Here is a 25,300-nt window from a genome sequence, read left to right on the forward strand (position 1 = left end):
CTAATAATGTTTATATTACTTTTTTCATGTTTTAGGTTGGTTTTGAATAAGACTTGTACAGTTCTGTTTGAATCATTCAAGTCCTCGGCAAGATAGGTTTACCTGAAGTTGTTATCAGAAGAGGCTTCTAAAACCGGAGAAGCTCCATATCTTAAAGCCTTGAGCTACATGTTAAAGGTAGAAGGGGAGTAAAATATGCGTACAAGAATAATGAAAGGATGTCAATAAAAAAAACCAACAACCAGTTTGTAAAGCGGGATAAGGAGCTAAGTCAAGAGTTTGAATTCTGACGTTCTGAAACAAACTAAGCTGGTAGGGTTGTCCCCATAATGCGCCTCTGGAGGTCAAGCGTATACATGCACACACATAAGGGTCCCTCACAAGCCTTTTATCACATTCAGTTTACCTACATGTACCCTGTTGGAGATTACAGTTTTCAGGCAGTAATAGTTCTTGCCTGAGTCTGAATATTTAGCATGTCTACCTAGACAGTATAACCATGATTTCCAAAATTCCTCCAAAAGTTATGTTACAATGCTTGGAAGTTAGTATGAGGTAGCTTGGAATACGATCGCTTAAAAAATATTGCTCCCAAAAAAAAACAATTGGTTGCAAATGAGCATTTTATATCTTCATTACCGGATAATTAGTTTAACTTACAGGAATCTGAAGTAGAGGGTCATGAAATTAATGACATAATATAGTGTCAGATCCTGCAAAAACCAAATGTGATGGTGCTTCATCGTTGTGGGTAAAGAATTGCACATTGGAATCGTGAAAGGAAAGCAACAAAATAGATTAGCAGCAAAATAAAGAAAAGGAGGGTAAGGAATGAGAGAGTAAATGAGATGGATAGAAAACACCTCATCAGAAGTGACAAAGGACGAACTCCACAAAGTAAATTAGTTTCGTTAACATAAAAGCTTAAGTTTAAAAAACATTAAGTAGTTCATGAGCTTGAGAAAAACTGTGCGACGCCATTGTAATACGAGGGCAAAATTTCTCGAGGCATTAAGAGCTCCACTAGAGCTATTTGCACTTTGCATTTGATGTACTCATGAACTACGTCATGTCACTTCGACTCTTCATTTTTCTTGTAGTGTTTTACACCTATGTGCAACGCATGTCCACACATAGATATGACCTTCCAAAAACCTGTTGGGAAAAAAATGAGTAACTAATAATTTCCCTCTAATCAGATTAGTGAGAATGCGAAATAAAAGCGGAAAAATAATACCCGAAATTGATAACGGAGTTCAGCCAATTATGTATACGTCTCCGGACTGCTGCAGATCTTTTACTAAAGAGAGAAAATTTACAGGTGTTTACAAAACACTCACTACTCACAAGAAAACTCTCTAGTATTGGAAGAAAGAAATGATTTGGGATGATTTTGAAGCTAAATGAGTTAGGGTATTTATAGTTGAAGCTTAGGGACTAATCTTATAAATACCCTAAAGTGTATAGGGACTAAAGTGTAATTTACCCTATTTTTATTTTAATAAAAAATTGGGGCACCGAATTTTGTTGAAAAATGATGATGGGCGGTGCCCCCCATTTCTTCCCATCTTTGACTTTGCTAACAATCTCTCACTTGAAGACTGATTTTAATCTGCCTTCACACCTTGATCAATGCAGTAGCATTTCTGGTCTTGTTACTCTAGCATGCCAACTGAAGCTGAACACAACTTCAGTTTGTCCGTAGTCACCGTCTTTGTTAACATGTTTGCCGGATTTTGAGCTCCACTAATCTTTTCAAGTTTCAATATCCCATCTTCCAGAAATGATATCACAATTGTATGTGCTTCGTCCTGGAATGAAAAGACGGATTTTTTGCTAGATGGATAGCACTTTGACTGTCGTAATACAAGACATTATTTTCTTGTTTCTTGCCTAACTCTTCCAAGAAGCTTTAGAGCCAAACCATCTCCTTGCTAGCTTCCGTAACAGCGACATATTCTGCTTCAGTTGTGGAGAGAGAAACTATCTTCTGTAGTTGAGAAACCCAACTCACTGCGGTTCCTCCTAGAGTATAGACATACCCTATAGTGCTCCTTCTGATGTCAACATTTCTGGCTAAGTCAATATCAACATAGCCTGTCAGTATCGTATCTCCACCTTTGAAACAAAGTGCTTTATTTGTAGTACCCCACAGATATCTGAGGATCCATTTGACTGCATCCCAATGTACCTTGCCCGGATTATTCATGTACCTACTAACAGCTCCCACTGCATGAGCAATATCTGGTATGGTACAAACCATGGCATACATCAGACTTCCAATTGCTGAGGCATACGTCACCTTCACCATGTGTGCACGTTCTTCCTTCGTCTTTGGTGACTGTTCTTTGGAGAGTCTAAAATGAACACCTAAAGGTGTACTTATTGGTTTAGCATCTTGCATATTGAACATGGAGAGTACTTTATTTATGTACTCAGCCTGTGATAAAAACAGAGTCCCCGGCTTTGTGTCTCTCTTGATCCTCATCCCAAGAATCTGCTTTGCAGCACCTAGATCTTTCATTGCAAACTGCTTCGACAATTTTTGCTTCAAGTTTATAATCTCTTACATGTCTGAACCTGCAACAAGCATGTCATCAGCATACAACAATAAAATAATGAAGCAGTTTTCAAACTTCTTGATATAGCAACAATGATCTGCTTGGCATCTGGTAAAACCACTGCTACTCGTGAAACTATCAAACTTCTTGTACCACTGTCTAGGAGCTTGTTTTAAACCATACAAACTCTTCTTCAACCTGCATACCAGGTTTTTCTTGTCTGCCTCTATGAATCCTTCTGGCTGCCTCATATAGTTTCTTCCTCCAAATCACCATGAAGGAAGGCTGTCTTTACATCTAACTGCTCAAGATGTAGATTTTCTACAGCTACAATTTTCAACACTAGTTTGATTGTAAACAGTTCCATGACTGGAGAGAAAATTTCATTGTATTCAATACTTTCTTTTTGCTGAAAACCTTTGACAACCAATCTTGCTTTTTAGCGTTTACTCCCATTGTGCTCTTCTTTGATCCTGTAAATCCACTTGTTATAGAGTGCTTTCTTGCCTGGTGGTAATTCAGCTAATTCCCACGTCTGATTTGACATAAGCGAGTTCATCTCATCTTTCATGGAAGACTCCCACTTGACTGAATCCTCCACATGCATTGCTTCATCATAGCACTCTGGTTCACCATTGTCAGTCAGCAACAAGTAGTGGAAAGAATGCGAATAACGCTGGGTGGTTTAGGAATTCTGGAGGAGCGTCTTAATTTTGGTGTGTCTGGTTCTTCTTGAACTGCTTCAGGACTGATCTGAACATCATTTCCAAAAATCTCCTCGAACTCAGCAAATTCTTTTGTTTCAACTTCAGTATTGTAGCTATTTGATTCTATGGTTGACCTGTCTTTATACATCACATTCTCATTGAAAACGACATCTCTACTTCTGATGATCTTCCGATTTTCATAGTCCCAAAACCGGTAACTGAACTCATCACCACCATAACCAACAAAGACACATTTCTTGGACTTGACATCAAGTTTGCTTCTTTCAGCAGAATCTATGTGTACATAAAAAATACAACCAAACACTCTTAAGTGTAAAAGGTTTATTTCTTTCTTGCTCCAAACTTCCTCTGGTATTTCGTCATCCAAGGGAACTAAGGGCCCACGGTTGATCAGGTAAGCTGCAGTGTTGATAGCTTCAGTCCATAGCAATTTGGGCAATCCGGCATGTATCCTCATGCTTCTGGCATGTTCATTCAGAGTTCTGTTCATGCGCTCTGCTACACCATTTTGTTACGGTGTCATAGGAACTATTATCTTCATCTTGATCCCATTATTTGCGCAGAAATCTCTGAATCTATTATTTATGTACTCTCCTCCGTTATCAGACCTCAACCGCTTGACTTTCAAACTAGTCTCATTTTCCACCATGACGTTCCATTTTTTGAAGGTATCAAAGACTTCTGATTTCTTCTTCAGAAAATAAACCCACACCTTTCTTGTATAATCATCAATGAAGGTGACATAATATAGTGAGCCTGCAAGAGATGGAACTGGAGATGATCCCCATACATCAGTATGAACCAACTCTAACTTTTCTGCCTTGGGTGTCTTGCCAATCTTTGCAAAACTGACTTTCTTTTGTTTGCCAAAGATGTAATCCTCGCATAGTCCGATATCTACACTCTTTAGATCCGGTAGCTTACCTTTTGAAAAAAGTGTATTCATCCATTTCTTGCTCATATGGCTAAGCCTTTGGTGCCATAGGCTTGATTTTCCATCAGCATCTTCTACTACAATGATATTCTCTAAATTTGAGGTTACATAGAGAGTACTAGTCTTCTTACCACGAGCAATGACGAGTGCTCCTTTGGTAATCTTTCATTCACAGCCTGAAAAGGTTGTACTACATCCTTCTCCATCAAGTTGTCCTACAGAAATCAAATTCCTTTTGAGGCCAAGAATATGTCTTATTCCTTTCAGCTTCCAGGTGGTCTAGTTTGGCAACTTTAATCGAATGTCTCATTTTTCGACGATCTTCAAGGTTTCATCATCAGCTAGATGAACCTTCCCAAAATCACAATTGACATAGTTCTCCATGATTTCTTGGCATGGGGTGGAGTGGAAAGATGTCCCTGAATCCAAGATCCATGATGCAATCGGACTGTTGACGCTTAGAATCATGGCATCATCTGTCTCCTCTGTCATATTGGCATATTCCTATGCGTCGGTATATTTCTTCAGTGCTCGGCAATCTCTTTTAAAGTGACCCTTCTTGCCATAATTATAACAGGTAAAATCTTTTTTTCCCTTCTGATTTCGATCTGCCACGATTTGAATTTCTTTCTGAATTTCTCCCTATAGACTCCGTGTGCAAGGCTGTGGAGCTTGATGTTTTTCCCGATTCTCTCCGTCGAATTTCTTCACTCAATACCAGATCCCGAACATCGTCAAATTTCAATTTACTGTTTCTCGATGAGCTGCTGACTGTTGTAACAGTAGCATTCCAACTGTCTGGTAAAGATGATAAGAGAATTAAAGCTCGAACTTCATCATCGAATTCAATTTCCACGGAACTCAACTGGATTGTGATTGTGTTGAGTTCATTTAGGACTTGAGCCACTGATGCCCCTTTCGCCATCCGCAAATTGAATAATCGTCTCATCAAGTGAATTTTGTTTGAGGTCGATGGCTTCTCATACATACTAGAAAGAGCCGCCATAAGACCCGTTGTGGTCTTTTCCTTTGCTATGTTGAAAGCAACATTGCGAGATAACGTTAGTCGGATAACTCCGAGGGCTTGTATATCGAGAAGAGCACAGTCTTCATTCTTCATGTCCTCTGGTTGCTTTCATGAGAGGTTGATATAGATTTTTCTGGTACATAAAATCTTTAATCTACATATTCCAAAAGTCAAAGTCCGCACCATCGAACTTTTCAATTTTCACCTTCCCTTCGTCTGCAGCCATTGCTCCTACTCGAATCTGGCTTCGTTTGAATCGTTTCTGACCATTCTTGCGAACCAATGTGTATTAGAACACCTACGTCGATAAATTCGTATCGCCGACAAAATTTAAATATTCACGAAGTTCATTATTCACGTGAATAGTAATGAATAGTAACCTCACAAAAAAATTGACAAAATTCAGAACCAAAAGCTCTAATGACAATTGTTGGGAAATAAAACGAGTAAACAAGTAATTTCGCTATAACCATATTAGTGAGAATACAAAATAAAAGCGGAAAAATAATACCCAAAATTGATAACGGAGTTCAGCCAATTATGCCTACGTCTCCGGACTGCTGCAGATCTTTTACTAAAGAGATAAAATTTAAATGTGTTTACAAAACACTCACTACTCACAAGAAAACTCTCTAGTATTGGGAGAAAGAAATGATTTGGGATGATTTTGAAGTTAAATGGGTTAGGGTATTTATAGTTGATGCTTAGGGACTAATCTTGTAAATATCCTAAAGTATATAAGGACTAAAGTGTAATTTACCCTATTTCTATTTCAATAAAAAAAAAATTGATACCCCTTGTTGAAAAATGATGCTGGCGGTGCCCCCCCCCCATATTTGACTTTGCTAACAAAACCCTCCAAATACAAGATAAATTGAATATACATAGGTATATGTTGGACATATACCCATATCAGACACTTACACCTGAATCCAGTTAAAATAGTTTGTGTGCATTATTTAAAAATTTAGAAAATAATGTACCTCTAGTGCTTCCTGAAGATATTTGAGTGCTCTATTTACTGTCGGCACTGCACCATTCCCCAGGAAGATAAACTACAAAGGATTGATAAACAATCAGGTCAAGAGAAATCATCAAGCATGATAGAAATAACCCCAATGGCCCTACCTACAGCCTGAGATAGCAATGAACTAAATAAACATTATTGTTTGCACCAACTCTAAATGTATACTCAAGATTTCTTTAAAGGAAAAATAGAAAATAATGAAAGACGAAGGACATTATTACAATTGATGATTATTAAAAGAAATTTGTTAACTTACTGTCAACACACATTTTCGTCCTATTACGATTTAAACTCCTAAAAATAGGATAAAATTTTGCTAGGATTCAAATTCCTAAAAATATGATAGAGTTCTACTATTATTTAAACTCCTAAAGATAGGATCCACAAGTATTATAAATAGTCATTGTAACTCACTATTGTAACACATTCGGAAGAGGATATACGAAATACCAAGCAAAAAATTACAAGCAACTCGTAGCCATTTTTCGAAGCATTTATATTTTGAAAGGTAAAGTTCATACATTCGCATGTTATTTTTAAATTACCCTTGCTGTGTTTTGATTCGAAAGAAAACTGAGAGAAGTGTTTTTGGCCGATGAACGAGGGCGTTTTCGAGATCTATTTTTGTAGATCTAGTCCCCGAGGCTTGTGTTTTTGAAAAACTATTCGGATTTTTATAAACGGGTCATGTGGATCCGCGTGTTTTGTTATCTTTTTTCTTCGACTGACTTTTAATTTTGACCCCTAATTCATTTTTTATTTTAATTTAACCCTTATTATTTATATGTATATATATATATATATATTATTATATTTTATTTATTTATTTATTATACTTTTTTTTTTATTTTTCTTTGTGTTATATTATATTATTTTCTTATTATATATATATATATATATATATATATATATATATATATATTATTTTTTATCTATGTTTACTTATTTATTATATTTTTTACTATATTTTCTTAATGTTATATATATATTCTTACTTCATTTTATTTTATATTTCTATAATTACTATTTTTTTAGTTAATATTATATGTATATTTATTTTTCATTTATTTATTATTATTGTTACTATTTTGTATTTTATTATATTATACATACATTTTTATATTTTTTATATATATTTTTTTTTTATTTTTTTTTATTTTATTTATACTATTTATTTTTTTCATTATGTTTTTAGTTTCTTTGCTCTTATTATTATTTTTCTTTTTTTAAAAAAACACTTTACCATTTTATTCTTTTTTGTATATATATTTTTTTCTTCATTTATTTTATTTTATTCAATTTTATTTTTTTTATTTGTTTCATCCAATTATTTTATGTTTATTATTATTGGTTTTATTTATTTCCTTGGTTTACTCTTTAGTTTTGTTACTTTCTTTTATTATTATTATTATTATTTTTAACATCTTATTTTAATTTTTTAAGAGTATTTCCATAAACTCATTAAGGGTAAGTAATTCGGATCAAATTTTACCTTTTAATTTAACTTGCAATTTTCTTAATCAAAGACAACTGGAAATTACGTAGTACCGAAAGGGCGGTTCAAGGGTGCTAATCCTTCCTTGACCGTAACCGACTCCCGAACCCGACACATCTTTGGAAAGACGCAGATCAGGTAAGAAATAGGGTATCCGATCAACCCATTTGTTTTAAATAAATGATCAGTGGCGACTCTCAATCCACATTTTTCAAGTCGAAGCCCAATCCCGGGGCCCAACCGAAAGACGGTTACGACAGCTTGGCGACTCCGCTGGGGACACAGGTAAGTGAGTCAGGCTAAGGTAATTTCCAGTTATCTTTTTAATGAAAAGGGTAAGTTTAAATTTTAAGGTAACATTTCGATCCTTATTACTTACTTTTGATTATATTTTCGAGTAAATAGTTGTACTGACCGTTTTTTAATGATTTCAGCCCTTAAAGATTTTTCATCCAAAGGCTCTATACCCGAGCTCCGAACCCGTTTTAAGTGGGGGTGAAAGCGACGCCTTCGTGTGAATTTATTCATCGTATGGGCCTAGCAAGTAACCTTCGGGATTCATATACCTTATGCCTTCGTGTGAATTTATTCTCCGTATGGGCATAAGGGAATGTTTCCTCTCGAGTTTAACTTAGTCCACAGAAGCCTGTGATGGGTTTAGGACTAAGGGTCTGGTAAGCCCAATAGGGCACCGACAAGGAGAACTCGAGTACCTTTTTTTAGAACCTAAACTCGGAGACTACAAGGAGTTAGGGCCCACCCCAAAACCTCATTTTAAACCCTAGGATGCCGAAATTATTTTATGCTTTACTTTCTGTTCAAAACATGTGAACTATAAATTTATGCGGTTAGGACTTGTTCAAAATCAACTTGCGGAATAGAGATCATGTCCGGGTAGGAATAATAAGCATGTGGGGTAGGACTTTTATTTTCATGATTGCTTTGATTATTATCTTTACATTACTAACTCTTTTCATTTTTTTTCCTCTCTTTTATTTTATTTCCATCATCTGCATCATTCAAAAGAGGTGTTGATCCACCAAAAAAATGTGTTCGTTAACCATAAATAATATGCATTAATGGAAAAAAGTGTTGTAATATAGGAGATTAAAAACCCCGAGGTACGACTATGGTCCGAGAAGACTCAGAAAGAAAAATGAGACAGTCTTCAAGGAAGTTATCTGTCAGAGCTTGTTAGTTATGCCTCTATCATCCTAAAACAGAACAATGTGCAAGAACTTCGAGACATCTGGGACAGTTGGAAGAATGATCGAAAATAGAAGTTCAGTCAGCGGTATGGTGACATTGCACTTTTGCTTTATGTTAAGACCGATGAGCCCTTAATCAGAGCCTTGGTTCAATTCTGGAACTCGGGATACAATTGCTTCACTTTTAACCAAGAGGACACGGTACCTACCATCGAGGAGTATACTACACTATTGCACTGTGAAAGCATTAAACTGGAGCGAGCCTACATCAAACACATCAAGAGTCAGCTTTTCAAGAACAGACTGGCAAAGATTGCAGGAGTTTATGAAAAGTGGGTGACTGACCGACTCTGAAACAAAGGTAACGGGTAAGGAATTCAGTGGATCCACATAAGGAAACTAATGAATGACCACCCTGATGAATGGAAGACTATAGACCTTTTTTGCACTAGGTCTGTATGGCTTGATCATCTTTCCGAAGATTTTGGGATGCATTGACACAGCAGTGGTGGAACTGTTTGAGCAACTTCCGAAACGAGTCAACCCAGCACCAACTATCTTAGCCGAGACCTTTCAGTCTCTCAACCATTGCCAAAGAGCTGGCGGAGGTAGATTCATTGGATGTGTTCAGCTCCTTCAAGTCTGGATTCACAGTCACTTCTGGAAGACTAATTGGGTTGCCTACCGCCGATTTAGCACTACGTATTCACCTTTGAGAGAGTTCATCACCATGAAATGGCATGAAGAAACTTCAAAAGAGAAGTGGATAAAAGTCTTCACTCATCTATCAAGACCGAGATATTACTTGGAGAGCCCCCTGGTTATTTCTCAGTGACGTTATTTTCCAATGTGGGGACTCTGACACTATGACCTTACTTGAAATTTGGGATGCAATTGGGTATGCTCCATTGTTAGCACTTAGACATTATGGGGCACGTCAGTTTGTCCCAGCAACATGTGGACTAGCTAAATCAGAGTTTGAGTATCACGGTGATAATTATAAGAAGATGATCAAAGAAGCAGTCGATTCATGGAAGAAAGTATTCCGGATGGATGTGGTAGCTTCCAGAAACATGCTTGCTCCGGACTATGTGGAGTGGCGAAGATTGAGGAAAAATGACAATATTCCGGTGCCATACTCTGAAGACACCCGGACCATGGAGGAACATCTCAGGCCCGTCCCTTATAGACTTGAGATAGCCAAAACAGAGTTTGAAGCTGTGAACAATGAGCTGGGGAAGAGGATAAAATAACTTGAGGCTGAGCGCTATCAGTGGAATCTAGATGCCGACTCTCAGAAAGATCGAGCAGACAAACTATAAAGAGAACAAAAAGAGTACATTTAGAGCTCGAAGACTTGAAAAAGGGGTATCAAGATAAAGTCAAGAATAACTCCAAGTTGAAAGTGGCTTCTAAATACTGGAATGAGAGAGCTTGGAAGGAACAGATGAAGACTGCCCAGCGGTACTTAGCAGGCAGTCAGCATCAAAACCAATGCTTGAGAATCCGGATGGCTGATCTGGAGAAAAAACATGAGAGAGATGGCAAAACAATAGCTGAGTTAGAAGCTATTGTAGATGGGTTCAAGAAATAAGCAAGCAAGCTTCAGATAGTGCCCTTTGACGGATGTTTACAGTGGCGTTTCCGTTGGGAGCAAGCACAACAAAGGGTGAAGGCCAGAGACGCAGTCATCCGAGACTTCCTGGATCAAGTACAGAAGGCAGCTCTCCATCTACACGGCCTGGAAAGGGAAGCTGGAGTGGTCCAACAAGGCATACAACCAGTGACAGATGAAAACAAAAGACTTGTCAACCTGCTGGAAGCTGTTCGGGGTCTAGAGGATTTTGTCTGAATGTACATTTGATTGTTTATATGTATCTTAAAAGATAAAACACTTTTGTCCCCAATAAGGATTATTCATAATAACAGACATGTTTTCGAATCAATGCCTCGAACATCTCATGCATTTTTTTTGCATTTTGCATCTACATTTCATTTTTAAGCATTTTCATAAACATGAAATTTCTTCATGGAGGATTCTATGAAGTGGTTTTAACCACATGACACCACATGGAAGCAAAATTGTAACATCAAAAGAAAAAAACTGAAAACAATACAGTGTGAGCCTGATCAGCTGATTGTAGGACAAAGCCTGCCAGGATGATCTAATAAAAAAATCCCCATATCCTAAGGGCTACGATGTTGAAGCTGTTAGTTGTTACCACATAAGAAGCCCCAAACATTCCTCTGAAAATTGTAAGGCGCTTGCCGAAGAAGGGGGCATGGCATATACCATTTGCACTTAGAGGATTGTTTTGTTTGAACATGTCTTTGATCTTTCATGTTTTCATATTCTTTTAAATGATTGAATTTATGATGCTTTCTAAGGTGGAGCAATTGAACAAATTTTAATCTTTAGTTCTTCGAATATTAAATGAATTAATGATTCTTTTAATTCTTCAAGAATTATAGATTTTTGACATATGGAAAGACTATACCTTTCTTACCCTGTCTCAAACCCCAGAATAAAATACCTTGATTCTTTGCCCAAAACAACTCGTGGTCATTACCAAAAGACGAAATTTTGACATTACCTCCTTTTGAAATTCTTGAACATTGCCTTTATCTTTTATATCACACCACTGTCTTTTTTAGACTAAAAAATAACCTTTCTTACCATTAAAACCCAAGGCATTTAGTTGTTCATTTTAACATGAGGATTCTTCTAAAGAAACAATTTGGGGCATCTCGCGGAGAGCCTGAACATTGAGACATCTGGGAAAAAAGAAGAAGAATTCATTCGAAATAATTCTATCATACATTAATTACACTGTTTTCATGTGAATAGAATTAATCTTGAAAATCTATCCTCCTGGGGATACCTCTTCTGTGAAGATTTACATGTATGAAATGATGAACGGCTTTCTTTCTTTATCCCTTCACAACAGGAGAAAAAATATATCCCTTGTGTCCCCTTTTGAGCCTGTAGTATTTTTCTTCTGATTCAACCCTAACCAAGGATCACCCTCCACACTGAGGGGCAAGGTGGAGAAAATATGCTCGCATGAGTGAAGACATTGATTCAGATGAGGTACCGAAAGGTGAACCAAACGCCAAGTGCGAAGATTCAATCATAACAAAAAGGGCAAAAAGAAAAAAGAAAAGAAGCAAAAAAGGGAAAAAAAAAGAACAAAAAGAAAGAACAAAAATTGAAAGAAAAAGGGACAAAAAACACATGCAAAGATTCCCTAAAGACAAATGGCACATCAAGCTTCAAACTATGAGATTGATCAAGCACAATCATTCTCGAATCTCTGAATCACTTCACTCGAAGATCATAGAGCATCAAGAGAGAGAAACATTTTGAGCAAGAATGAATGCATCAAAATGAATTGATCTTTGGTTCAACACCTTGAAACACTTGTTTGGGCCTATTTATCCTTTTCTTTCATAACCATGAACCATGGCCTACATTACGTGCCTTAAAAGTCCTTTCTAATCATACATGGATTTCTAAACAGAAGAGAATATCTTCAGATTTCATCCCGCCCATCAGGATTAATCTTTGTTTGTAAAAAACAATGTAATTAATGCATGGTAGAGAAAAATAACAAAGGAGGGTTCAAGACGTAAATCCTGAATAACGTCTTGAAACCAAAGGAGGATTTGAGTTGAAAACCTGAAAAGGCGGCTCGAATATAAAAATTGTGCAACTGAGGCGATCACACAAATTCCTTGATAAGGCATCGCACAATCCAAATGTGACTATGAAAGTTGAGAATCGGAGAATATTTCTAGTAGAGGAGCATGCAAGCTACCCCATCAAACCTTTGAGCATCAAATGCCAAACCTTTGAGCATCAAATGCCAAACCTTTGACCAAACACAATAACATGAGACCTTTTTATCCTTTCCTTACTTAACCATTTCCCAAAGATAGCTTTGATCTTGGCACGTGTCAAATAGCTATAATTTATTGAAGGATTAACATTGTAATTAAACATTTGATATCCAATGAACTCTAGTTTTATAATTCGTCTCAATTGTAAAACCGTGAAAGAAATAATATTTTCAAAACTTTTGATTAAACATTTTTCGAAACTCTTTATTGATATTTTCAGAACTTTGAAAATAAAAGAGAGAAAAATATTTTTTTCAAACAAGACAGTCTCTCTAGAATGGATCTTGGTAAATGACATATGACTCTTAGACACAAAACTCATGCTCAGAATCAATGCTGAAGCAAGAAATGAGGAACATTTGGGGCATCTTTGGAGATTCAACATCAAATATTGGGGCATTTTTGGATATTGGGGCATTAATTGGGGATTCAGCATTCTAGTGCAAATTATCAAACCTTTTTCAGGAGATAAAATATAACCAATTCATGTTACATGCATCTTATGCATACATTTTAGAGCATCATATTTATCATTTTCCACATACATAATTTTTTGCAGCTTTTAGAGTCAAGTTTCAACTTCAAGATGAAGGATACTCGATTCAAAAGCACCTTTAAAGATTCATGTTGGTTGCTTAACTCAGCAGCAAGAAGCTACACTTCGACCAACTCGACAGATTGAAAGTTTCTCTCAAAACAATACAATTTGTTCGAGAGTGGATTTCAACTTCACGACGAAGGATATCTAGCTCGAAGTCAAACTTTACAATAAAGAGGTCTCCACGGTTTCAACTTCACGGCGAAGGGAATTGTGTCCACCCGTAACATACAATACTTGGATTTCAACTTCACGACGAAGAATATTGAAGTCAAGGCTCAACTTCACAACGAAGTGGTCATCCGTGATTTCAACTCCACGACAGAGGATATCGTGCCACTCGAGACAACACAAGTTCAACTTCACAACGAAGGGACGGTTGGTTGTTAACAAACAACTTCCCAATTTCAGAGCCAATTTCAACTTCACAGCGAAGGATATTGGACTCCAGACAATGCAAGTTCAACTTCACGACGAAGGGACCGCTGGTTGTCAACAAATAACTTCTCAATTTCAGAGCCAATTTCAACTTCACGACGAAGGATATTGGACTCCAGACAACGCAAGTTCAACTTCACGATGAAGGGACCGCTGGTTGTCAATAAACAATTTCCCAATTTCAGAGCCAATTTCAACTTCACAGCGAAGGATATTGGACTCAAGACAACGCAAGTTCAACTTCATGACGAAGGGACCGCTGGTTGTCAATAAATAACTTCCCAATTTCATAGCCAATTTCAACTTCACAGCGAAGGATATTGGACTCCAGACAACGCAAGTTCAACATCACGACGAAGGGACCGCTGGTTGTTAACAAACAACTTCTCAATTTCAGAGCCAATTTCAACTTCACAACGAAGGATATTGGACTCCAGACAACGCAAGTTCAACTTCACAACGAAGGGACCACTGGTTGTCAACAAATAACTTCCCAATTTCATAGTCAATTTCAACTTCACAGCGAAGGATATTGGACTCGAGACAACGCAAGTTCAACTTCACGACGAAGGGACCGCTGGTTGTCAACAAAAAATTTCCCAATTTCGGAGCCAATTTCAACTTCACAACGAAAGATATTGTACTCCAGACAACGCAAGTTCAACTTCACGACGAAGGGACCGCTGGTTGTCAACAAACAATTTCCCAATTTTGGAGCCAATTTCAACTTCACAACGAAGGATATTGGACTCCAGACAACGCAAGTTCAACTTCACAACGAAGGGACCGCTGGTTGTCAACAAACAACTTCTCAATTTCAGAGCCAATTTCAACTTCACAACAAAGGATATTGGACTCCAGACAACAACTTCACGACGAAGGGACCGCTGGTTGTCAACAAACAACTTCCCAATTTCAGAGCCAATTTCAACTTCACAGCGAAGGATATTGGACTCGAGACAACGCAAGTTCAACTTCACGACGAAGGGACCGCTGGTTGTCAACAAATAATTTCCCAATTTCTGAGCCAATTTCAACTTCACAACAAAGGATATTGGACTCGAGACAACACAAGTTCAACTTCACAACGAAGGGACGGCTGGTTGTCAACAAACAATTTCCTGATTCCAGAGCCAATTTCAACTTCACGACGGAGGATATTGGTCTCGGAGCAATGCTACTTACTTGGATTTCAACTTCACGACGAAGGATATCCAATTTCAGGCTCAACTTCACAACGAATGGGTCACCCGCGGTTTCAACTTCACGACGAAGGGAATCGTGCACACAAGCATCATCCATCTTTAGATTGGATTTCAACTTCACGACGAGGGATATCCAACTCAAAGAAGGATTATCTGTCAACAAAGACCTTTGAGTTCGACTACGCTCAACTCCAAGGCACATCATTTACAACATAACTCAAGGCTAGAAGGGTTATATGCCATCAAAATTGTCGAGTTTGATTCCATTCAGCTCGATGACACATCAATCGCACTACTTTCCGGTTGCAGTCGAGGTTTTCAAGTCGAGAAGAGGACCTGGGTTAGCCGTGCCTGAGTGACAAGCAATCATTTTCAAGCAACATAGCTTAAGTCAAGGAAAAGCTATCTGTCAATGAAGATTTTTGAGTTCGATTCCGATCCAAGGTCTTTAAACCGAGAAGAAGACCGAAGGGCAACGGGAAGCCACGTGCTAATTCAAATTCTGAACTACGGTTTCAATTTCATATCATTTCCAGATGAACTCGACTTCACGTTGGAGGAGTCACCCGTAACTCAATTCGACAGGGAGTTATTGAAACATCAGAGTCAATTTTCAACTCCACTGAACGAAAAGTGTGTCTTTTAATCTTTGTCTTATCCCCGTTACACGACTATGGGCAAAGAAGGGCAGCTGTCAGCACACATTTTCGTCCTACTAGGATTCAAACTCCTAAAAATAGGATAAAATTTTGCTAGGATTCAAATTCCTAAAAATAGGATAGAGTTCTACTATTATTTAAACTCCTAAAGATATGATCCACAAGCATTATAAATAGTCATTGTAACTCACTATTATAACACATTCGGAAGAGGATATACGAAATACCAAGCAAAAAATTACAAGCAACTCGTAGCCATTTTTCGAAGCATTTATATTTTGAAAGGTAAAGTTCATACATTCGCATGTTATTTTTAAATTACCCTTGCTGTGTTTTGATTCGAAAGAAAAATGAGAGAAGTGTTTTTGGCCGATGAACGAGGGCGTTTTCGAGATCTATTTTTTTAGATCTAGTCCTCGAGGCTTGTGTTTTTGAAAAACTATTCGGATTTTTATAAACTGGTCGTGTGGATCCGCGTGTTTTGTTATTTTTTTTTCTTCGACTGGCTTTTAATTTTGACCCCTAATTCATTTTTTATTTTAATTTAACTCTTATTATTTATATGTATATATATATATATATATATATATATATATATATTATTATATTTTATTTATTTTTTTTTATAATTTTTTTTTTATTTTTCTTTGTGTTATATTATATTATTTTCCTATTATATATATATATATATATATATATATTTTTTTTTATCTATGTTTACTTATTTACTATGTTTTTTTACTATATTTTCCTAACGTTATATATATATTCTTACTTCATTTTATTTTATATTTCTATAATTACTATTTTTTAGTTAATATTATATGTATATTTATTTTTCATTTATTTATTATTATTGTTACTATTTAGTATTTTATTATATTAAACATACATTTTTATATTTTTATATATATATTTTTTATTTTTTTATTTTATTTATACTATTTATTTATTTTCATTATGTTTTTAGTTTCTTTGCTCTTATTATTATTATTATTTTTAAAAAACACTTTACCTTTTTATTCTTTTTTGTATATATATTTTTTTCTTCATTTATTTTATTTTATTCAATTTCATTTTTTTTTTGTATTTGTTTCATCCAATTATTTTATGTTTATTATTATTGGTTTCATTTATTTCCTTGGTTTACTCTTTAGTTTTGTTACTTTCTTTTATTATTATTATTATTATTATTATTATTAACATCTTATTTTAATTTTTTAAGAGTATTTTCGTAAACTCATTAAGGGTAAGTAATTCGAATCAAATTTTACCTTTTAATTTAACTTGCAATTTTCTTAATCAAAGACAACTGGAAATTACGTAGTATCGAAAGGGCGGTTCAAGGGTGTTAATCCTTCCTTGACCGTAACCGACTCTCGAACCCGACACATCTTTGGAAAGACGCAGATCAGGTAAGAAATAGGGTATCCGATCAACCCATTTGTTTTAAATAAATGATCGGTGGCGACTCTCAATCCACATTTTTCAAGTCGAAGCCCAATCCCGGGGCCCAACCGAAAGACGGTTACGACACTTACCTGCAAAAAAAATCAGCTAATCAAACTTTTTAACACTAAAACCATGCATTTCTTTTGTTTCTTTTTAATGAACTCAATTTCAGAGAGAAATCTACACCTGTGCACCCCCTCAAGTAGCATTCTGTACAGCTGAACGTAGTTTCTCTAAATCAAAATCTAATACTTATGAGATGATGCATCCAACCTAAAAAAAGATAAAATGTTAGAACCTTAGAACTATTCCAAGTCTAGTTAAAAGTTATAGAAATGAGACATGTGAAAGCATGAAAAAGAAGTGGGTTTAGAGACAACAAAATTATAAAAATATACCAGAACAAAAGAAGCATATTTCGATATGCGTGCTTGTTGTTGTAATGCAATTATGCATGCATCTTTTCCCCCCATGTTCTCTGCATTAAAATTTACTGGAAGAAATTTTTCTGTGGATGGATCCCAGTTAGAGTTATCGAAGCCACAAGGAGAAACAAGCAATTTTTCCCTTTGGTAAAACACAAACAGAGAAACAAAAATAAATGTTTTGATATTTAAACACTTCTCAAGATGAAAGAGAGAAATTTCTACCTCATTCCATACAGGAATGGAATGAGTTTCTCTTACTTGTGCAAGGCTAAGGTAGGTTCCAATCAATGGATCATACTGTGAATGATCCTTCCTTTAGAGTGCATGGATGACATAACTATAACTTTGTTAGAATACACTATCCCACCCTGCAAATGTTTTAGAAGGTGTATTCAATGGTGGAAAGAGATAAACAAAAAATAAAAATAAAAAAGTTGTCAAAGTGTTAAAGCCCATTATGGGTTTCATAATGTGGCGCAATATTAAATAAGCACATGGACTCTAAAACGAGTCTTTAGAAAGACAAAATGGAAACATAATAAACGGAGCATATTAGTCATAAAAAATTTTATAAGATTTGAATTTATAATATGAGACTCGTTGGTAAAGAACTTAGGCTTTGCTTGTTATGAAGGATGGGAATGAGGAATGATGGAAAATGTGTTAATCAAATGGTCAAGATATTGAGAAATAAACGAGAACGATTAATTTCCCTATAACCATATTAGTGAGAATACAAAATAAAAGCGAAAAAATAATACCCGAAATTGATAACGGAGTTCAACCAATTTTGCTTACATCTCCGGACTGCTGCAGATCTTTTACTAAGAGAGAAAATTTACAGGTGTTTACAAAACACTCACTACTCACAAGATAGCTCTCTAGTATTGAGAGAAAAAAATGATTTGTGATTTTGGGATGATTTTGAAGCGAAATGGGCTAGGGTATTTATAGTTGAAGCTTAGGGACTAATCTTATAAATACCCTAAAGTATGCAGTGGCTAAAATATAATTAACCCATTTCCAAAAAAATAAAAAATTGGTTCCACCGAATTCATGCATTTCGGTGCTCCGCTTTTCTTATTTTCAACCTCCCTTTGTTGAAAAATTATTAGGCTATGCGGTGCCCCCTATTGTTGACTTTTATTATCAACAATCTCCCACTTGAAGACTGATTTTAATCTATCTTCACAACTCGATCAATGCAACAGCATTTCTAGTCTTGTTATTCTAGCATGCCAATTGAAGTTGAACACAACTTTAGTTTGTTCGTGGTCACTGTTTTTGTCAACATGTCTGCCGGATTTTGAGCTCCACTAATCTTTTCAAGTTTCAAAATCCCATCTTCCAGAAAAGATCGGATAAAATGATACCGTAATTGTATGTGATTCATCTTGGAATGAAAAGACGGATTCTTTGCTAGATGGATAGCACTTTGACTGTTGCAATACAAGACATTGTTTTCTTGTTTCTTGCCTAACTCTTCCAAGAAACTTTGGAGCCAAACCATCTCCTTGATGGCTTCCGTAACAGTGACATATTCTGCTTCAGTTGTGGAGAGAGCAACTATCTTCTGTAGTTGAGAAACCCAACCCACTGCAGTTCCTCCTAGAGTATAGACATACCCTGTAGTGATTCTTCTGATGTCAACATTTCCGGCTAAGTCAGCATCTACATAGCCTGTCAGTATCGTATCTCCGCCTTTGAAACAAAGTTCTTTGTTTGTAGTACCTCGCAGATACCTGAGGATCCATATGACTGCTTCCCAGTGTACCTTGCCCAAATTATTCATGTACCTTCTAACAGCTCTCACTGCATGAGCAATATATGGTCTGGTACAAACCATGGCATACATCAGACTTCCAATTGCTGAGGCATACGACACCTTCACCATGTGTGCACGTTCTTCCTCCGTCTTTGGTGATTGTTCTTTGGAGAGTCTAAAATGAACACCTAAAGGTGTACTTATTGGTTTAGCATCTTGCATGTTGAACCTACAGAGTACTTTGTTGATGTACTCAGCCTGTGATAACATCAAAGTCCCCGACTTTGTGTCTCTCTTGATCCTCATCCCAAGAATCTGCTTTGTAGCGCCAGATCTTTCATAGCAAACTACTTCGACAATTTTTGCTTCAAGTTTATAATCTATTGCATGTCTGAGCCTGCAATGAGCATGTCATCAACATACAACAATAAAATAATAAAGCTATTATCGAACCTCTTGATGTAACAACAATGATCTGCTTGACATCTGGTAAAACCACTGCTAGTCATGAAACTATCGAACTTTTTGTACCAATGTCTAGGAGCTTGTTTTAAACCATACAAGCTCTTCTTCAACCTGCATACCAGGTTTTTTTTTGCCTGCCTCTATGAAGCCTTCTGGCTGCCTTATATAGATTTCTTCCTCCAAATCACCAGGAAGGAAAGTTGTCTTTACATCTAACTGCTCAAGATGTAAATTTTCTGCAGCTACAATTTTCAACACCAGTCTGATTGTAGACAGTTTTACAACTGGAGAGAAAATTTCATTGTAGTCAATACCTTCCTTTTGCTGAAAACCTTTGACAACCAATCTTGCTTTTTAGCGTTTGCTCCCATCGTGCTCTTCTTTGATCCTGTAAATCCACTTGTTGTGGAGTGCTTTCTTGCTTGGTGGTAATTCAGCTAATTCCCACGTCAGATTTGACATAAGCGAGTCCATCTCATCTTTCATGGAAAACTCCCACTTGACTGAATCCTCCACTTGCATTGCTTCATCATAGCACTCTGGTTCACCATTGTCAGTCAGCAACAAGTAGTGCAAAGAAAGAGAATACCGTTGGGTTGGTTTAGGAATTCTGGAGGAGTGTCTCAGTTCTGGTGTGCCTGGTTCTTCTTGAACTGCTTCAGGATTGATCTGAACATCATTTCTAGAAATCTCCTCGAACTTAGCAAATTCCTTTGTTTCAGCTTCGGTATTGGAGCTACTTGATTCTATGGTTGCCCTGTCTTTGTACATCACATTCTCATTGAAAATAATATCTCTGCTTCTGATGATCTTCCGATTTTCATAGTCCCAAAATCGGTAACCGAACTCATCACCGCCATAACCAACAAAGGCACATTTTTTGGACTTAGCATCAAGTTTACTTCTTTCAGCAGAGTCTATGTGTACATAAGAAATACAACCAAACACTCTTAAGTGTGAAAGGTTTATTTCTTTCTTGCTTCAAACTTCCTGTGGTATTCCGCTATCTAAAGGAACTGAGGGTCCATGGTTGATCAGGTAAGTTGCAGTGTTGATAGCTTCAGCCCATAGAAATTTGGGCAGTCCGGCATGTATCCTCATGCTTCTGGCACGTTCATTCAGATTTCTGTTCATGCGCTCTGCTACGCCATTTTGCTGTGGTGTCATGGGAACTGTTGTCTTCATCTTTATCCCATTGTTTGCGCAGAAATCTCTGAATCTTCTATTTTTATACTCTCCTCCATTATCAGACCTCGGCCGCTTGACTTTCAAATCAGTCTCATTTTCCACCATGGCTTTCCATTTTCTGAAGGTATAAAAGACTTCTGATTTCTTCTTCAGAAAATAAACCCACACCTTCCTTGTAGAATCATCGATGAAGGTGACATAATATAATGAGCCTGCAAGAGATGGAACTGGAGATGATCCCCATACATCAGTATGAACCAACTCTAACTTTTCAGCCTTGGGTGTCTTACCAATCTTTGCAAAGTTGACTTTCTTTTGTTTGCCAAAGATGTAATCCTCGCATAGTCCGACATCTACACTCTTTAGATCCGACAGCTTCCCTTTTGACAAAAGTGTCTTCATCCCTTTCTCGCTCATATGGCCAAGCCTTTGGTGCCATATGTTTGATTTTCCATCAGCATCTATTGTTGCAATGATATTCTCTAAATTTGAGGTTACATAGAGAGTATCCGTCTTCTTACCATGAGCAATGACGAGTGCTCCTTTGGTAATCTTCCATTCACAGCCTGAAAAGGTTATACTATAACCTTCTCCATCAAGTTGTCCTACAGAAATCAGATTTCTTTTGAGGCCAGGAATATGTCTCACTCCTGTCAGCTTCCAGGTGGTCTGGTATGGCAGCTTTAGTCGGATGTCTCCTTTTCTAACGATCTTCAAGGTTTCATCATCAGCTAGATGAACCTTCCCAAAATCACCACTGACATAGTTCTCCATGATTTCTCGGCATGGGGTGGAGTGAAAAGATGCCCCTGAATCCAAGATCCATGATTCAATCGGAATTTTAACGCTTAGAATCTTGGCATCACATGTCTCCTCTATCACGTTGGCAGATTCTTGTGCGCTGGTATTTTTCTTCGGTGCTCGGTAATCTCTTTTAAAGTGACCCTTCTTACCACAGTTATAACAGGTAAAATATTTCTTTCTCGTTATTGATTTTCCTGTTTTAGATTTGGATCTGCCACGATTTATATTTCTTTCTAAATTTTTCCCTCTGGACTCCGTGTGCAAGGCTGAGGAGGTTGATGCTTCACCCGATTCTCTCCGTCGAATTTCTTCGCTCAGTACCAGATCTCGAACATCGTCGAATTTCAATTTACTATTTCCCGATGAGCTGCCAACTGTCTGGTAGAGATGATAAGAGAATTAAAGCTCGAACTTCATCATCGAATTCAATTTCCACAGAACTCAACTGGGTTGTGATTGTGTTGAGTTCATTTAGGTGTTTAGCCATTGATGCCCCTTCCGCCATCCGCAAATTGAATAATCGCCTCATCAAATGAACTTTGTTTGAGGCCGATGGCTTCTCATACATACTAGAGAGAGCCGCCATAAGACTCGCTGTGGTCTTTTCCTTTGCTATGTTGAAAGCAACATTGCGGGATAACGTCAGTCGGATAACTCCGAGGGCTTGTCTGTCGAGAAGAGCCCAGTCTTCATTCTTCATGCCCTCTGGTTGCTTTCCTGAGAGGGGTTGATAAGCCAAAGTCTGCACCATCGAACTTCTCAATTTTCACATTCCCTTCGTCTGTAGCCATCGCTCCCACTCGAATCTAGCTTCGTTTGGATCGTTTCTGACAATTCTTGCGAACCATCATGTATTAGAACACCCCCATCAACAAATTCGTATCGCCGACAAAATTTCACTATTCACATGAATAGTAATGAATATTAATGAATAGTAACATCGCAAAAAATTGACAAAATTCACAACCAAAAGCTTTGATACCAGTTGTTGAGAAATAAACGAGAACGAGTAATTTCCCTATAACCAGATTAGTGAGAATGCGAAATAAAAGCGGAAAAATAATACCCGAAATTGATAACAGAGTTCAGCCAATTTTACTTACGTCTCCGAACTACTGCAGATCTTTTACTAAGAGAGAAAATTTACAGGTGTTTACAAAACACTCACTACTCACAAGATAGCTCTCTAGTATTGAGAGAAAGAAATGATTTGTGATTTTGAGATGATTTTGAAGCTAAATGGGCTAGGGTATTTATAGTTGAAGCTTAGGGACTAATCTTGTAAATACCCTAAAGTGTACAGTGGCTAAAATATAATTAACCCATTTCCATAAAAAATAAAAAATTGGTTCCACCGAATTCATGCATTTCGGTGCTCCCCTTTTCTTATTTTCAACCTCCCTTTGTTGAAAAATTATTAGGCTATGCGGTGCCTCCTATTGTTGACTTTTATTATCAACACAAGATTCATACCAAGCAAAACCTAAATCTATGCTTTATAAGATTTGAATTTTGGAAAGAGGAACCAAAAGACACCCTCAACTGTTTCTTGAAAACTAAGACAAGGGGCAACATAAGAGAATATTTACCAGGTACAACCCTTAATTGCCAAAAACTAAAAACACAAGTATAACTATTTACCTTCAAAATGTTCACAAGATGTGTCTTAGTCGTATCTTGTAAGCGGTCAGGACGATTAAGTCTGCCGGGATCAAGTCCACATAGTACCAGCTTATCAGGTTCATCCAGACACTGAAATTTTTCAACTTTTAAAGTAGGTAAAATAAATTCGAAATTTCAGAAATAAATTTTGCAAGGTTAACATGACCGAAGAGAAACTGTAAAACCAGAGAGACAGATATCGTAAATTGCCTGTGAGTCAAAGCCTTGACAAGTCAATAATATTCTTGTATTTCCTAGACCCTGTCGTATAATATCAAGAAAAAGAAGAGGTGAGGAAAGATTCCTGCTTCCAACAATTTAGAACTTCTTTGCTGCAAGTTAGAAACTATCAAGAGAAGTATGCAATAAAGACAGCAACAAGTAAACTCTCACATCATGCAAAAGCAATATTGGATTCAAGCAAAAATCAATTTTTAGATTGTTTTCTCCCAAACCTAAAGGAAATAACGAAGGGACATAGGTTTCGGCAACTAGAAGTTTCACGAAAAGAAATGAACACGGTTATGGCGTGTTCCAAAAGTTTCAATCAGTTTCAGCAAATGTTATACCTTGAGTGTTGCTTCACCATGCCTCTCACAATCATGGGTTCCAGCAAATGTTATCTTACAGGAAGGAATTCAGGTTATTAAGTTCGGTAAAAATTAAAAAACATATCTGTATGAATTTGTTTTTCTTTTTTAACACATGGACAATTCCCGCTTTCCTTGCTCACCAGCCCTTTTGATTTATCTATAAGTCACTTATGTTGCACGTCAGGTTGAAAATACTTAAAAGGAAAAGGAAAAGTCTGCAATTAGCAGAAACCATTGAACCAAATCATCACTCCCACTTCCTCATTAAAACTCCTATACTGCTTTCTTTTGTGTACTTTTCACTTCCATATGTTTTCCAGCAAGCTATACATCAATATGACTAAAAGAAACAGTGAGAAGATGCACCTGTTTAGCAAAAATATCCCAGAAAATAGGTCCAACGATAGCAGTCTCCCAGTTATGCAAGTGTAACATATCAGGTTGCTTTCCGGATTTAGCTATATAATCCAATGAGGCACGAGAGAAATAGGTAAATCTGAATGCAAAAATGAATTAGTGTCATCATGAAACAACCCGATAAATTGATATGAATGTATGATACAGTAAGTAGGGAAATTTTGATGAAATTACTCAGAAACAAAAACCATACTAGAAGTGAAAAAGAGTAATCCTCAGAATACCATTTAGAATGTTGATTAAATTATACAGAAACTCAGCTACTCAAACTGGGCAATACTGACTTTTTTACTAGGCAATGGAAGTGATAAAGTCTATAAAAAAAATGGGGGAATCATGATATTCTATTGATCTACCATCTTCCATTTGAACAATTTATTCAAAATACGTAGTCCTTTTTTAGATTGGAAGTTCCAACACCTTATTTTCTGCCACGCCAACAAAAAGGAACAGTAAATTACTATCTAATTCACCATATGATACCGACTAGACTTGCCATTCTTCATTCGTCTGTAAGAAACAACTCAACTATTAGATGGAGTAATATTGTTCACTTTTGTGAGAGATGGACAAGGGTGATCTGAATACTTTCTAGTAAAAGTCCGATTTCACCAACTCATACTACCTCTTAGAGCAAGTGCAAAAGATACCAGACCTATAACCAGGCTGTTCTCACCATGTATCCTTTAAAAGATTCAATAAGCATTGCACCTAAATTGCAAGAAGATGCAGCATCATTTCTCCGA

At 36.7% G+C, this 25,300-nt stretch overlaps 1 pseudogene; it reads right to left on the reverse strand.

Moving 5' to 3' along the window:
* Positions 1–17,674: 17,674 nt before the first annotated feature.
* Positions 17,675–25,300, reverse strand: part of LOC120195594 — a 29,501-nt pseudogene continuing 21,875 nt past the window's right edge.

Source organism: Hibiscus syriacus, unplaced genomic scaffold (assembly GCF_006381635.1).
Source record: "Hibiscus syriacus cultivar Baekdansim isolate YM2019G1 unplaced genomic scaffold, ASM638163v2 tig00117016_pilon, whole genome shotgun sequence".
Lineage (NCBI taxonomy): Eukaryota > Viridiplantae > Streptophyta > Magnoliopsida > Malvales > Malvaceae > Hibiscus > Hibiscus syriacus.